Source organism: Passer montanus, unplaced genomic scaffold, assembly GCF_014805655.1.
Source record: "Passer montanus isolate IOZ18808 unplaced genomic scaffold, ASM1480565v1 scaffold7, whole genome shotgun sequence".
In the NCBI taxonomy this organism is placed as follows: domain Eukaryota; kingdom Metazoa; phylum Chordata; class Aves; order Passeriformes; family Passeridae; genus Passer; species Passer montanus.
Window position 1 is genome coordinate 14,488,351 of NW_024372147.1, and position 14,083 is coordinate 14,502,433.

Here is a 14,083-nt window from a genome sequence, read left to right on the forward strand (position 1 = left end):
TGAAAGCTGACTTAGACAAGCGGCTGGGAAGCCCCGTTTATGGAAGACACTGTCAAAAGCTTTTGTTGTTGTGAAATCATAGTAGTATGTGGGGTTGTGGAAGGGTTATATGTATCCCAAAGAGGCAGACTGAGAGGATTGTTTAAATGAGGATTGAGAGAAAACCATGAGTTTCCAAGAACAGGAGACACACAACAGGACCATAAGCAAGGTTACCAACTGAGTTTTTCTCAAGAATGTGCTTTTCTAAATGGTCTATAAACTTCAGAAATTGGGTGAAAATTATCAGCTTTCACTGTTTAATAAAAAAGTAGCTAGTGCTTACAGTCAAGGAGATAGGACTGCAGCACAATTACAGATTGCTACTGTAACTTGTTGGGGTGCCTACAGCCATGAACAAACATGGGGGTCTTCTTCCCACGACAACTGGCCACATATCAGAGAATTACAGAACACAGTGGTTTGGGTTGGAAATACTCTCCTCCGGACCTGTTCCAACAGGTCCATGCCTTCCTGGCTTCTGGATATAGAAGCCAGAGAGGAAGAATCACCTTCCTCGACCTGCTGGCCTCATGTTTTTTGATGCAGCCCAGTGTTCAATTTTCTTCTGGGCTGCAAATGCACCTTGCCAGATCATGTCCTATTTTTCATACACCAGCACCACCAAGTCCTTTTTCAGAGGGTTGCTCTCAATCCATCCACTCAGTCCATTGGGAAGACCCTGTGTGAGCACTTGCAGGTAGTGAAAGAAGGATGCTGTACTTTTTCTTTCTAGCCCTGAGCCTCATTTTTGATTTTCTGTTACTTTTGGTGTCAGACACCTCCTGTAGAGCAGCTGCGGCCGGAGGGCTGCGGGCGTGAGGGAGTCCGGGGAGAGGAGGCCGGCCTGGGGAGCCTGGCAGGGCCCAAGCGGCCCAATCCTCAAAGGATTCCTGTGAGGAGCCCGTCAGTGCTGGGGGTCCACGGCCAAGACAGTGAGCGGCCGGGCGGCGCCGGGCGGCGCCGGGCGGCCATTTCACCGCCATTTCACCGCCGGCTCCGTCCCGCCCGCCGTTGCCGGGGTGACCGGGGCAGCGGCGCGCCCGCCCCCGGCCCCGCCCTGCGGCCAACCGAGGGGCGGCGGCGGCCGAGCCGGGTTCCCTTTGTTCAGCCGTTTCGGGGGCCGGAGCGGCGCAGCCGGAGCTGTGGAGGGAGAGGTCGGGCCGCTCCCTCGCCACTCCCCTGCCGCCGGGCTCTGGGATGGTGTGGGTACGTGTCCGGGTTGCGAGGGGCGGGGCGGGGCGGGACGTCCCATGCCCGGTAGTCGCCAGCACCGCCGCGTGCCCCGGCCGATGTCAGGGGCCTTGGCGCTGCTGTTGGGCGGGGAGCCGGTAGGGTCTCGGCCGTGGGCTGCCTTTTCCGCTCTTACCGGGCATGGAGGGATGGATGGAGGGATGGATGGATGGATGAGGGGGGGATGGATGGAGGGATGGATGGATGGATGGATAGATGGATGGATGGATGGATGGATGGACGGACGGACGGACGGAGTTACGGGGCAGGCAGCAGGTGGAACCTGAGGATCCGGGCAGACCCCCGAGATCCCCCCTCCAGCCCCGCTTTCGGCCGGCTCCTCCCGGAGTGACGGCTGGCGCCTCTCCCGCAGCATTGTGCCGGAAAGTGAAAGTCGCTTCAGGATAGAGGAACGTGGCCCTGTTTCCTACAGTGGTTTCTGGCGTGTGTGCGTCCTGCTGTACAGATTTGCTTAGGTGGGGTTTTAATTTTTTGTTCCTGAATATTAGGCAAGAAATCTCGTGATTGTCTAGTACTTTCGTTTGCATAGGAAGGTCATTAATTTACGTACTCGGTGGAAATTGACAGTGGAACTTGTGAACCTTCTGTGGGGTGACTGTACAAAGGACGGGAACGCTTTCTGGGCTGATTGGTCTGCGAGATACTTGTTTCCTTGCTGTGAAGGTTATAATTCCTCTCACTTGACTTTCTGCTCAAGACCTGAGAAATCCTCCTACTACTATGAGGATTGTTCTGCGATGAATTCAGGCCACCACAGCTTCTTAACCTGTTTGCTTGTCCTCTTGCATAGTTAAGTAGTCCTTAATGTGACATTCGAATACATCAAAGATGTGGCTAAATCCTTACAACACGCATTGAATAAAAAGTTGACTTTTGTTCCTTCTGTAAATGAGTAATTGAACAGAAAAAAAGAGTCATATACCCGAACTCTTAAAAGGAGCCTTTGATAGAATTGGAAACTGAGCCCATAAGTCTTCATTCTACATCTGCTGTGTGAACTGTAGTTATTTTTGAGTGGTATGTGGGAGGATGGAGGAAAGGTGCCTGCAGTTGAGAAGAATAGTTTCTGCATGATCAAAATTACTTAAGAATGCATTTTTCAAGATATAGCTAGCTTACACTCAAAGCAGGGTAAGGAAAAGAATAGTTATGATGGTGCAGAGACAGATTAAAAGCAGTTTATTGACTGTGTAAAGGAGGAGAACTTAGGTTGAATGAATATTGACTAAGGACCATGATTACTGTTGGATACAGGCGATGGCACCTTTCATTGACTAATGCAGGTGCAAGCACAGCTGCTAAATTGATCTACACCTTGTGATAGGGAGGTTAAAACAACATAATAATGGCTTTATGAATGTAGGCTTTTACTGGTTTATCTGACACACTTTTCTGTTGTATTTATTTAGAATCCAGTTTAGGAGTTCTTTTATGTGGATATTCAACCACTCAGATACGTGTGCTTAATTTTTAGCTTCAGGGATGGGGCCTGAAACCTTTTATAGTCAGGTGATAGGTATGCACGGAACTGTTCAGCATACTGGCAGTACTCTGTGGTAGAGTATATCCTGTTCATACTTCAGGCACAAGATGCTATGGCTACAAAGAAGAGTGGAGGGAAGGCCAAGTACAATCCTCCTCCATCAAAGCTGGTGTTCAGAATCTTTTCAGTTAAAGATTGGGGCTGAAATAGAGACTGATATTTTATCTTCTAAATGTCTTAATAATAAAGATCTTCTGTCATGGATCCGATGTTGTCAGTGTCATAAAAAAAAGTTTGTGTCATAACAAATTTTACAACAGTTTTGTGAACTTGATATGCACTGATCAGTGTGTTATTACCAAGTTGTGACAGTAACATGAAACAGGGAGTATCTTTTCTTTGTTTTGTGTTTGAAAGGCTAGGATTGCTTTTCTATTACTTTCATGCCTTAGTATGCTGTGATCAGTTTTGATCACAGAAATAAATTTCACCCAAGTATTTAAGTACATGTTACAGTAGTATGCTCCAATCACTGAATCCACTGCTTTCCACTCACTGTTTTACAGTATTGATTTGGATAATTGTGGTAGCTTTTCTACATACATCAATAGATTTCAGATATATACTACACAATGTTTTTATTGCATGTATTGTACATATATAAATAATAATGCATTCATATACAGAAAGATACTAATATAGCTATATTATACAAGTAATACTGAAATTATTTTAAATGTCTCATTGAAAGATATATAGTTGTATAGATCCACTGTTTATGTGTGTAACCTGTCATGTACACGATAACACACTGTACATATTTATGCATGTATACATGGATGCTGTGGAATATGGGTTTTCCTAGTAACGATATGAAATAAATCTCCAAATGTGACTTTTAGCCTTTAGAGGGTTTTCTTTTCGAAACAAGGCTCCAGGGTGAAATTTAAACAAATTAAAACCTATTGTTTGTTAATTTCCCGTGTACTGAATGCATTTGAAATTTTGAGTTTGTGTGTATATGTCTGCATCTACTGAATATGTCCTTGTCTATGTGAGTCAAATTTCAAGGCATAAAATGAAATAAAATTTGTGTTTAAAGAAAATTTTTGCTTTTTAACCCTTGACTATAGAGTATAGTCAAGAATATAGAATACTATAGAGTATAGAATCATACTCTTAAATTATTCTTCTATTAAGTAATTTAATTTTGTAGAGCATTTTTTACTAGTCATTGTGAGATACCCTTAAACACTGAAAACGTGCTGCTTATGGTGAGCACTAAGTGCATTAGTTTAATTATTAGGTCAGTGCTATATATGAAAGAAGAAAAGACAAAATGTTTTCAGCAGAGAATAGAAAATAGTAGGTGGTACAAAGATGCTTACTGTCTTAGAATTCAAAAAGAGTACACTTGCAGAAATGATGGTGTGATAGTACAGACCAGATGTTCCCAAACTTAGTAGGTATATGATCATCATCAGTCACTTCTGGCATCCAGGGTCATGCTTTTCCAACCATGCCAAACCAGAGCCTCATCTATGGCTCTTCTCCCTCCTTCCCTACTGCATGTTCCTATCACTGAAGCTAGCATTGCTTTTTTTTTTTTTTTTTTTTTTCTTCCACATTTAAGCTTTTCTATCTGTTCTTGCAACCACAAAAGTTTATTCTTTATTTCAGACTTCAGTCACAGAATTTCTCCTCCACATACCCATATCATGAACCTTCACTTTAAGAAAGAAAAAGTGGAACCTTGGCTTCCCCTACCTTCCTCTACCTCCTTAATCCTGTTCTTCCTACTTTATTATGTCTTGGTCCTCTTCTTCTGTCCTGAACCAGAAGTGCACTCTCTGTGGGGACAGCAGAGCTATTAATTGTGTTGAGTGTGGGTCTGCAGTAGTTCCTAACTGTTCCCACAGGTTTTATGGAGGCCAGGGGGCCATTGCTGTGCTGGCTGTGTAGGAGCAGTGAGACACAGAATCTGTGGCTCACTTAAATTTTGAATGTAGCTGGAAACAGGCATAAGTGACATTTGTGCTACACTTTGGCCACCTTTTTTGTAGACAAGGAAGAAAAATCAGTAGCAGACAAGCATGGAAAGGCAAGAGTAATTTTCATCAGAGACTAAAAAGAACACATTGCTTCTTCTACTAGATAAGCTAAATCAGTGCAAAAATCCAAACAGATATTTCAGTCTGTTTTACATCAGTGTTGCTTGAGTCAATTCATCAGGAAAAAAAAAGCCAACCTTAGATTAAAATAAGTTATTTTTTCTTGTGCAGACAGGCCTCAAGCCAAGTCTTTGGAAATCAGGAGTGACTGCAATCCATTAAGTGTAGTGCAAATAGTTGAATTTTTCGTAAGAGGCAGAAGCTTCAGTTGTTGAATCAGACCCATCAAAAGCAGTTAAAACCAAGGAAGATGAGCTTTGAATGGGAGCTTTTGAACAAATGGGAATCACATTAACAAGAATACAAGACTCATGTAATTGCATTCTATGCTTGTATTTGAGAAAACAGACTCCACATTGGTGTCTGGAGCATAGATGCTTTTGGAGCCTGTTGAAAAAGGAATGGAAGTTGGTCAATTGATGAGGGGAAATGGTTGATTTAAAAAAACTTAATGTTGTTTCATTATTCTCTGTAACACAGAGACTATATGCCCTAAGTGCAAATATATTTCAGATATCTTCCTGTCTTAACATTTTTTAATATTCCATAAATAAGAATTTATTTGGTCATTTGATTACATTGACAAATGAGTTTAGACACCCTCCTTCCAAAATCTTCCATGTATCCATAGAAGACTTTGTATAGTCTCCTGTTTCTCCACTAAAAAGTGTAACACACTGTAACTTCATAATTCTTTCCTTCTGGAGAATCCCTATTTCCCCAGGAGGTAACTCTGTTGGTTTTCTGAGCCAATGAGTACTTGTAATATATTTTAAAATCTGTGATGATAGTATGTTTTTCAGTTTAGCAAGGAAACCTATCTTAAACATTTTCCATTCAAGTGGTTCTCTTAATTTCTTCATGATTACACAGAATCAAAATAGCAAACAAAAATGAAATACAGCACAATTGGCTGTATTCAAAGCATCCCTCATTTGAATTGTACATTTCAAGGTATGCTGTGTTTTGGTTGCTACTTCCAGTTGCAGTCTTTTCAGATGTGGGGTAGAAAAGATGATGCTGAAAAGGGAATTCTAGGTTAGTCTTGTATATAAACACCATTGAGTTCAGCTGTGGATTGTTTTATTTGTTGTTTCTATTTTTAATTTCAGTTATTGTTGTACAATGTTATAAAGATTAAATATTTATTTTAGATATGAGAAAATTAATAGACTATATGAAGCTGCATTTTCTAACATTTTAAATATTTTTAATAGTTAGTAATATGAATTTTTGTATCAGCATGTGAGATTGAGAATCACCAGACAATTGATAATACTGTCCTTACCTTGTTTCTTTTTGTTCTGCATAACATGGCTAATAGATCTTAGTGAGGCTTTGATAGTTTTAGCTCCAGTGGGGTGCAATTCTCTCTCTCTTTTTTTTTTTTTTTTTAATTTTTATTTTTATTTTAAGGTTAAATGAGATAGCAGAGGCTGCCTTTTGATGATCTCTTTGTAGGTCTTTAGTTGGGTAATAATGCTGATTTAATTTAACATAAGGACAATTTCTTAACCACAGTTATTTCTTGGAGCTTAGGAGAAAGAGTATACCCCTGGAAACAAATAACTGTCCTGAATTGTGTGAGGGCATACAAGTTGGACCTAAACCCTGGTGGAAATTGGAAATATTGGCCTGTGAATTATTCGTAATCTGACTTGGTATTTTTGCAAATAAAAGGCAATATTTCTATGTATTTGGTTCTAAAATTTTACGGGTAGGAAGAACAATAATAGAAAATAATATTTCTATTTTTCTTCACATTTTCTTCTTGCTCTTGTTTTATCAGAGGTAATAGCAAAAATCCTAAGTCTTAGAATTAAATGTGATAAAGTGATAAATAAGAAGGTGAGACATTAAAAAATAATTTGAGAATTTGTTATTGCTGATAAAATATTACATGTCAAAAGGAATTCTAGAAAAGGTGCTGTAGTACATGGTCCTGAGCTCTGCAACATCCCTTCTAGTGTCTTCTGTGGAGTTTACGAAGAGGTACCTCAAGTTCAGAGTGGTTAGATATAGTGTAACATTTCCATTGCAATTTAATCCTTTGACCCTCCAGAAGATGATATCAATGTACGACAATAAAATTCATTACTCCATTGCAACAGCAGTATGCAGATTAATTACTTCAGCCCAATTTTAGGTAGGTCTGAAAGAAGGCAAACAAATTTTTACCTTAGAGAAGTTCAGCTATCAGTTGACATTTTCAGTAAGTGTTAAATACAGAAAACTCTTTATTGTACAAGCATCCTTTAAGATTATGCTAATTTTGTTGTAAATGTGTTTGAAACTAACCTCTGATTTCCTCGGTTAGACTTTTATTTTTGATTTTGAAATTCTGAAAAAATATTAAAATCAATATTGATCTTACCCATGCTGAACAGCTTTAACACTCAGTGTTAAATCATCAGGCATGACCATGTTTTATGGAAGTGTTTTCATTTGTATATAAGACATTCAGTACATTGTCAGACAGTCAGTTTTGTTACTGAAGTTAATTTGAGAGAAGTTAAAAAACTTGGCTGCCATATTATGCAGAAAATAGCTTTTTTTTTCAATTTAATGTATAATTTTATATTTAGTTTTTACTTATGGTAGTGCCCAGAAGCCCTACATATGAGGCTCTAACGTGTCAGGTGTTTAACAAAACAGCCTTTTCTGCATATGGTTAAGAACTGAATTACAAAATAGAATATAAATGTTTTCCAGTAGGCAAATACAGGGAGAATGAGAAGTATGAGAGAGACTTAAGACCTCTGTGAATATTTCTCCTAAGGAGAATATTTCCACATTAAATGTGCAAAAGGGTAGACGGTATCTTGGAATACCTTTTGCATTACACATTTTAAAGGGTATCACATGAGAAAGCATGGTGCAGGTCAATAAATTGGTCCTCAAGGTGAAGGTTATAAAATCACTAGCAGGAGAAAAGCCCATGTTCCGCATTGTGATAATGTATAAGAACTGTTAAAGGGGAGAGATGTTGATTTATTCTTTTGGCTATAGCCAGTTTAGCCTGTGACTTTAGTTCAAACTCTTCATAGATTTACATTTCATGTACTGATTGCATTACTTTTTTAAGACAAAGATGATCTGTGGAATGCCAGCAAGTTTATTTAGTGGAGTTGGTGATTTGCGACTGGTTTTTATTAAAAATGTAATTAAGTAGCCTTCAATTTATTATATGACCTGTGCATTTAAGGCAGATTGAATTATTTTAAATTACTGTTTCTCCACAAAATAAATTTCTTTTATCTTTGGGCAAGGAAAAAAGAAAACCAAACCTTTAAAAACCTTGATTTTTTTGTTTTGTATTGGTTGTTTTGTTTGTAACATTTTAAGGGAATTAATTTACATACGTATCATTTAGACTAAGGAACTGATCACAGCAAGTAGTCTCTGATTCAAATACATTTTAATATCCTCCACAAACCAACATGAAAGTATTTAAATGACTAAAATATAAAAATCTTACAACTTAAATAAGAATTACAGTTAAATTCCTCATCTAATAACATTTTTATATGTTCAGATTCTTTAAGCCTATGTTGCTTTTCTACCCTGAATGCATAATGTACTTATAATTTAATTATTGGTTTCTAATGTTTCTCTTTCATGAAGTGCTGCATTTTAGCCAGAAAAGTAAAAGAATTGCTAAGGAAACTGGTAGCAAGTTGATTAAGGCTGCATTAAACTTCCCAAGGAATTTTATGGGATCATTCATCTGTACAGTAACAATCTCTATCTGTGCAGAAACAGCTATGTAGCTACTTTAGCACAGGAGCTTTAGGTAAGGTGAATTGCATGCCTTCAGACTTGCTTGCAATTTCCTTTACACTGATTTAACATTGCTTCAAAACTGATCTTACAGCCACAGTTGTGAGAATACCTTTTTAAAAAAACAAGGCTAGAAATGAGAGAATACAGTAAGAATTAAACTTTCGGTTTATACTTCAGATTATACTTTTGGTTTTAAATTGCTTCCTGTATATTTTTTTTATCTAGACAGTATAAGTCCAGAGTCTATCTGTAATTAATAGTTGTTGCTGGAAAAGGACATGAAGATGTGTGTAGAGGAACTCTTACAGTTTTCTTATGTGATGTCTGTTGGCTTCAAACTATAGCAACTTGAATATCTTGTTTAATTGGAAGTCTGAGACCTCTCTAAACCCTCATCTTCAGATGTCATATTCAAGAGCATTTAGAATATGACTGAATATGCTTAAACTGAAAAAGTTGAAGCATTTTTCCACTGGCCATTTCTATTAGATATTCATTGTGCATCTATTAATTGAAACAGTCTTCACTCCTAAGATCTTTCCTTGCCACAATATCCAATCAGTTTTATTTATTTGGTCAGATGAAAACTAGAAATTTTCTTTAGGAATTTTTAATACTGTTTTAATTTGTATCAATAACCTGTCTTTAATAAGACAGACATTTCTCTGTTCTTTTGTAGTTGTCTCACAAAATTTCTGCCAAGTTAATCTTGAAGCACTTGTATTGTAACTGTTGTATTAAACAGTCATACATTCAACTCATATAATTTCTTACCATCTGAAAATACTGATATTCAGAGAAGGCAAAAACATTGATTTTGATGTATCTGCAAATTCCACTGTGTATATAGATGCAGAAACAGTTTGGGGGTGGCAGTACTTCTGCCTTTAACATCCATCATTGTTTTTTACTCCCTTGTTCATCTGAGGCTTGAAAAGGAGGGTACAGTCATTCTTTAGCATTCTCATTAAGATCGATAAGTCCTATTTCCTTATTTACCTTAAAAGTTTTGCTTCTTTGATTAGGATGGGTAGTGTATAATCCTTTTGTTTATGTGAATGATTGGAGCATTTGACTGCTCTCACTGATGAACACATTCTCTTTTGGAAGGAGCTCCATTCCAGATCAGTAATTATTTCCTCACTCTTTTCCACAAGGATGTAATTTCCCAATATTTATCTGACATTAGAGATTAGAGAACATCCTGCACTCAGGCTTACTGGTAAGATTGAATTGCAGTTTCTTTCTGAAGGTTCTGAAGGTAGATCTTCCACTTGTGTACCTGCCAGCCCATACATGACTCCACCCATTTATCCCTAATCAGGACAGACAACTGCTCACTGGACAATACAGGGACCAATAGAAACTGAATTATTGCAATTTCCTTGAGACAACAGCATCTTAAGAACCTTAAATAAGCCACTCACTGCAGTAAGGAAATTCATCAGCTATGCAGGGAAAAACATGCTAGCATTCTATTACAATGACCAGTGATGATGTTTTAGCCAGCACTATTGCTGTCAATGTTGCAAGTATCACCAAAGCACCAGTGTTGTCACCAGTGGCAGATCAGACAGTGGTAGTGTCACTGACAAGTGCATGTCTTAGTGCGTGTTCCGTGTATAAAGGTTTTGAAACACATAGTGTTCAGAAAAAGACTGGGAGGAAAGTAGATGAGTGTGTGGTTCTGAATTCTGTGTATCCTGCGATGCAAAGTATTTTGCCAAGAAGTAAAAATAACACCTAATCCTGATTAATCAGGTCTTAAGGCTCCCAATATCATTTTTGCCTTGAACCCTCTACTGAATTTCAAATTTTGCCTGGTGGGCTTTCCAGAGGACACTTCTCAGTATTTTGAGGTTTCTTTACAGTTGGTTTCTTTACAGTGGGTGCATACTATGAAAAGACAGTGGTATGATTTAAACAGTGTAAAATAACTAATTTTAATAATTTAAATTTGAAGGCCAAGAGATTTAATTTTTTTGTATTTGGTTTTAATTAGCTTTTCCACAATAGATTGTTTTTACCTCATTTATGCATCAAAACATACTTACAAATACATATACCATTTGAATTGTATTTGTTACTTCTTCATACTAGCAAAAGGTCTTCAGCACCTTTACAAGTTCTCTTTCTTATTTAGTGAGATTCCTAATTTTTACCCTCTAATGTATTATTATTTTTTATGATCGTTAAGATAGTGTTGTACAAAAAGTAATTTAAATTAATGAACTATTTAATGGGGTATATATCAGTACTTTATATATATTTTGTACAAAACTTGGTTGGTTTATAAGCACCTACATAATGACAACAGTTGGAGAACTAGGATGTATTTTGGTTCATCATGGTGCAGATTTTTTTTAACATTAGCTTAAAAACAGATCACCACTTACTTAGATTAAGTTTTTTTTAATAGAATAACATTATTTTAAATAAACAATGCATTCTTTTCAAGGCCAAAAACTTCCCTAAATTTGACACTGTCCCATGATGAGGTGTAATCTCCTTTACATTTGCTATATTTAGTAGCAGGAATGATTTTGTCTACAAACATTATTGTAAAACAAAAACAACAGATGTTTATCCTGTGCCTGTGCCACCAGGGCTCATGCACAGGCCCTGTCTGTCTTGGCTGAGCCTCATGAGAGGAACAGGCACCATGGAGTCTCTCGCTGTATGACCTGCCGTCCAAGATTTGCAGGGACCACCTTCTCAGCCATGCAGTAAGTCAAAACAGGAATTATGCATCTGTTAGTGTCTTTATTTGTATTAATCTCTATTAGTAGATAAGAATGAATGTATAACTGAAAGAAAGTGCTAGAATTTCAGGGACTGCATCTCTTTTTTTATGGCCTTATACCCATCCGTGTATATGGTTTTTTTCAGCTGTAATTTCGTTTGTAAATTAAATCTGCAAGTTTCCTCAGATGTATCCAAAAGTCTGCATTCTGATCTATCACAAGGAACAGGTTCAAAAGCTCTGTATCATTTTGATTTTATCTGCATCTTGGGGAAGCCTGAATTACTAATTAGAAAAACTGAACTTCAGCAAAAATCCTCCAGCAGATACCAGTTGCTTTGCATCATACAGCTCAGAGAAAGAAATCTTACTGTATACTTTAAGTAGGGAGTAGAATAGGGTTCATATACACTTGACACTAATAATGCTTAAAAGAATTTTAAGGAGGCAAAAAGCTGGATTTCAGACATAAAATTTGACAGTAGAGGTTTAAATAAGACTGGACTCGCAAGAATGATGCCTTTCAGCCTTTGTACACCCACTTACTCCCTTTACCATTTAAGATTTCAGCTGATTGATCTGGTATTTTTTGTCACAACTTCATGAGGTAATGTTTTTCTCAAACAGCTCTCCACTGAGTTTTAGATTGTTTTCTGACTGCCAGCATTAAAAGCATGTACTGCCATTTTAGTATCCATGTGTGTGATTACACTGGGCCAAATCATTAGCCATACACTATTTTTCCACTTGGTAACTCTAGCTGTGGCAATGAAATTATCATAGAATCATAGAATCATCAAGATTGGAAGGGACCTAAAAAGTCATCCAGTCCAACCATCCACGACCACTGTCACCACTAAACTACATCACCCAGTGCCAGGTCCAGATGCCTGTTGAACACCTCCAGGGATGGTGACTCCAGCACCTCCTTGGGCAACCTGTTACAATGCTTGACCACCCTCACAGTGAATTTTTTTTTCTAATATCAGAATCTCGCCTGTCTCAGCTTAAGGTCATTTTGTCTTGTCCTCTCATACTGATACATTTGAAGAGATGGTGCGTCCTTGTCTAGATTAGTTGATCGAAGGCCTTTTAAGTCTAGATCTTTGCAGTTTTGCACTGTCTTCTACTTCATTCAGCTGGACATTTCATTAATGATAAGAATGGTGTCTCATCCTGTCAAAGCAGAATTTGAAATCAAAATGCTTGTGATGATTTTGTAGCTTGGCAGGTTTTTGTCCTTGTAGCTGAAAATGTTGTGTGTCTAATTGAACCCATAAACAGCAAGAGATTTGGGTTTCAGTTCTGACCTGTAATAAGCCTGTGCTGTATATGGGTGTTATCCTAATTTGAATTAAGTCTTAAAGAAATGATAGTGCATGCTGAGGCCAGACATTCATTTTATCTGCAATGGTGTGATAGTTTTGTATCTTCATATGTATGAAAACTGTATTGCTGTGCTCTCTCCTCTATGCTCCTTTGATGCATGAGAAGCAGAGGTATTCATTAAATAAAGAGGGAAAGCACTTCTGTCAGTAGAGTGGAATTACAGGCTGTCAGTTTTCTTGAGTACTGTTTCATCTGTTTGATGGGATTCCATAGTGCAGGTTTTTACAGACATTATCTGCAAAAAGAAATACTGCTCCTCACTTTTGAGAAAAGAAGCCATGAAATCATGGACCGTGACTGCAACAATAATGAGCCATAACAGCTTTCCCTTTCACACTGGCAACAGTGTAACAGATTTCATAAGCAGATATGTTATTGTAACTGTAGATACCCTCAGAAAAAGTCTATCATCAAATTGATGATGTTCTACAGACAGCAAATCACATTACAGATTTATTTGCCTTGAATATTGAAATCCCAGTGCTCCAGGAAATTTGAGTTCAGCTTCATTACGAGGTGTTGTACTATGGGAACGTTTGTACACATACAGAATTTCTAGTTTCATACACAACATAAGACAAAATGAACTCTAGATAGAATTATCTCAGGAGGTCAGAAAGCTAACATTTCTCTCAGTCTCTTCAGCTTATTTGGCTCCTAGACCTACTGACCAGAGAGAATGAATAACAGTAGGAAACAAAGTTAACGGTACACAAATCTGAAGTTACATTACCTCAAAGCCCAGATATTTGCTGCCTTGAATATTGTTGTCAAATTGCACCTCAGAGGTAAAGAAATTCTGTCTATAGATATGAAAAAAGTTATTTTTTAAGATAGTCTTAACCCTACCAATGAAGCACATTCTTAGTTTGGTTCATTTTACACAACTTTTTTCTTTAGACCAAGGCTTATGATTATATGATGCATCATGTTGAATTTGGTTAATCTTCTGCTAGGCGGTTTTCCTCTTGGTGTTTTGTCATCCATTGTGACATTGAAGAGCTCTTAAAAATCAGGGGGTTTTGCAACATTAGTTACCAGGAAGAGATTCCACTCCATTTGGCAAGTTCATACCCTTTGTGCCAGTCTTAACCACAAAGTTTTATCTTCAACAGAATTACACTGCAATAGTGGAATTGGTTAGTGCTGCATTAGAAAACAGTAAGCCTATAGCCTCTTCTGTCTCCAATTTTTATACAACACAAATTAATGTTGAGACTC

The 14,083-nt window shown here is 37.8% G+C and overlaps 1 protein-coding gene across 1 annotated transcript in view; it reads left to right on the top strand.

The window, feature by feature from the left end:
- The first annotated feature begins 1,110 nt into the window (after window positions 1-1,110).
- The window catches only part of TNPO1 (transportin 1), a 69,694-nt gene continuing 56,721 nt past the window's right edge, over window positions 1,111-14,083 (top strand). Inside the window, exon 1 of the mRNA XM_039729733.1 lies at window positions 1,111-1,248. The gene's annotated coding sequence lies outside the window, so the exon portion shown is untranslated. The remainder of the gene's footprint in view (window positions 1,249-14,083) is intronic.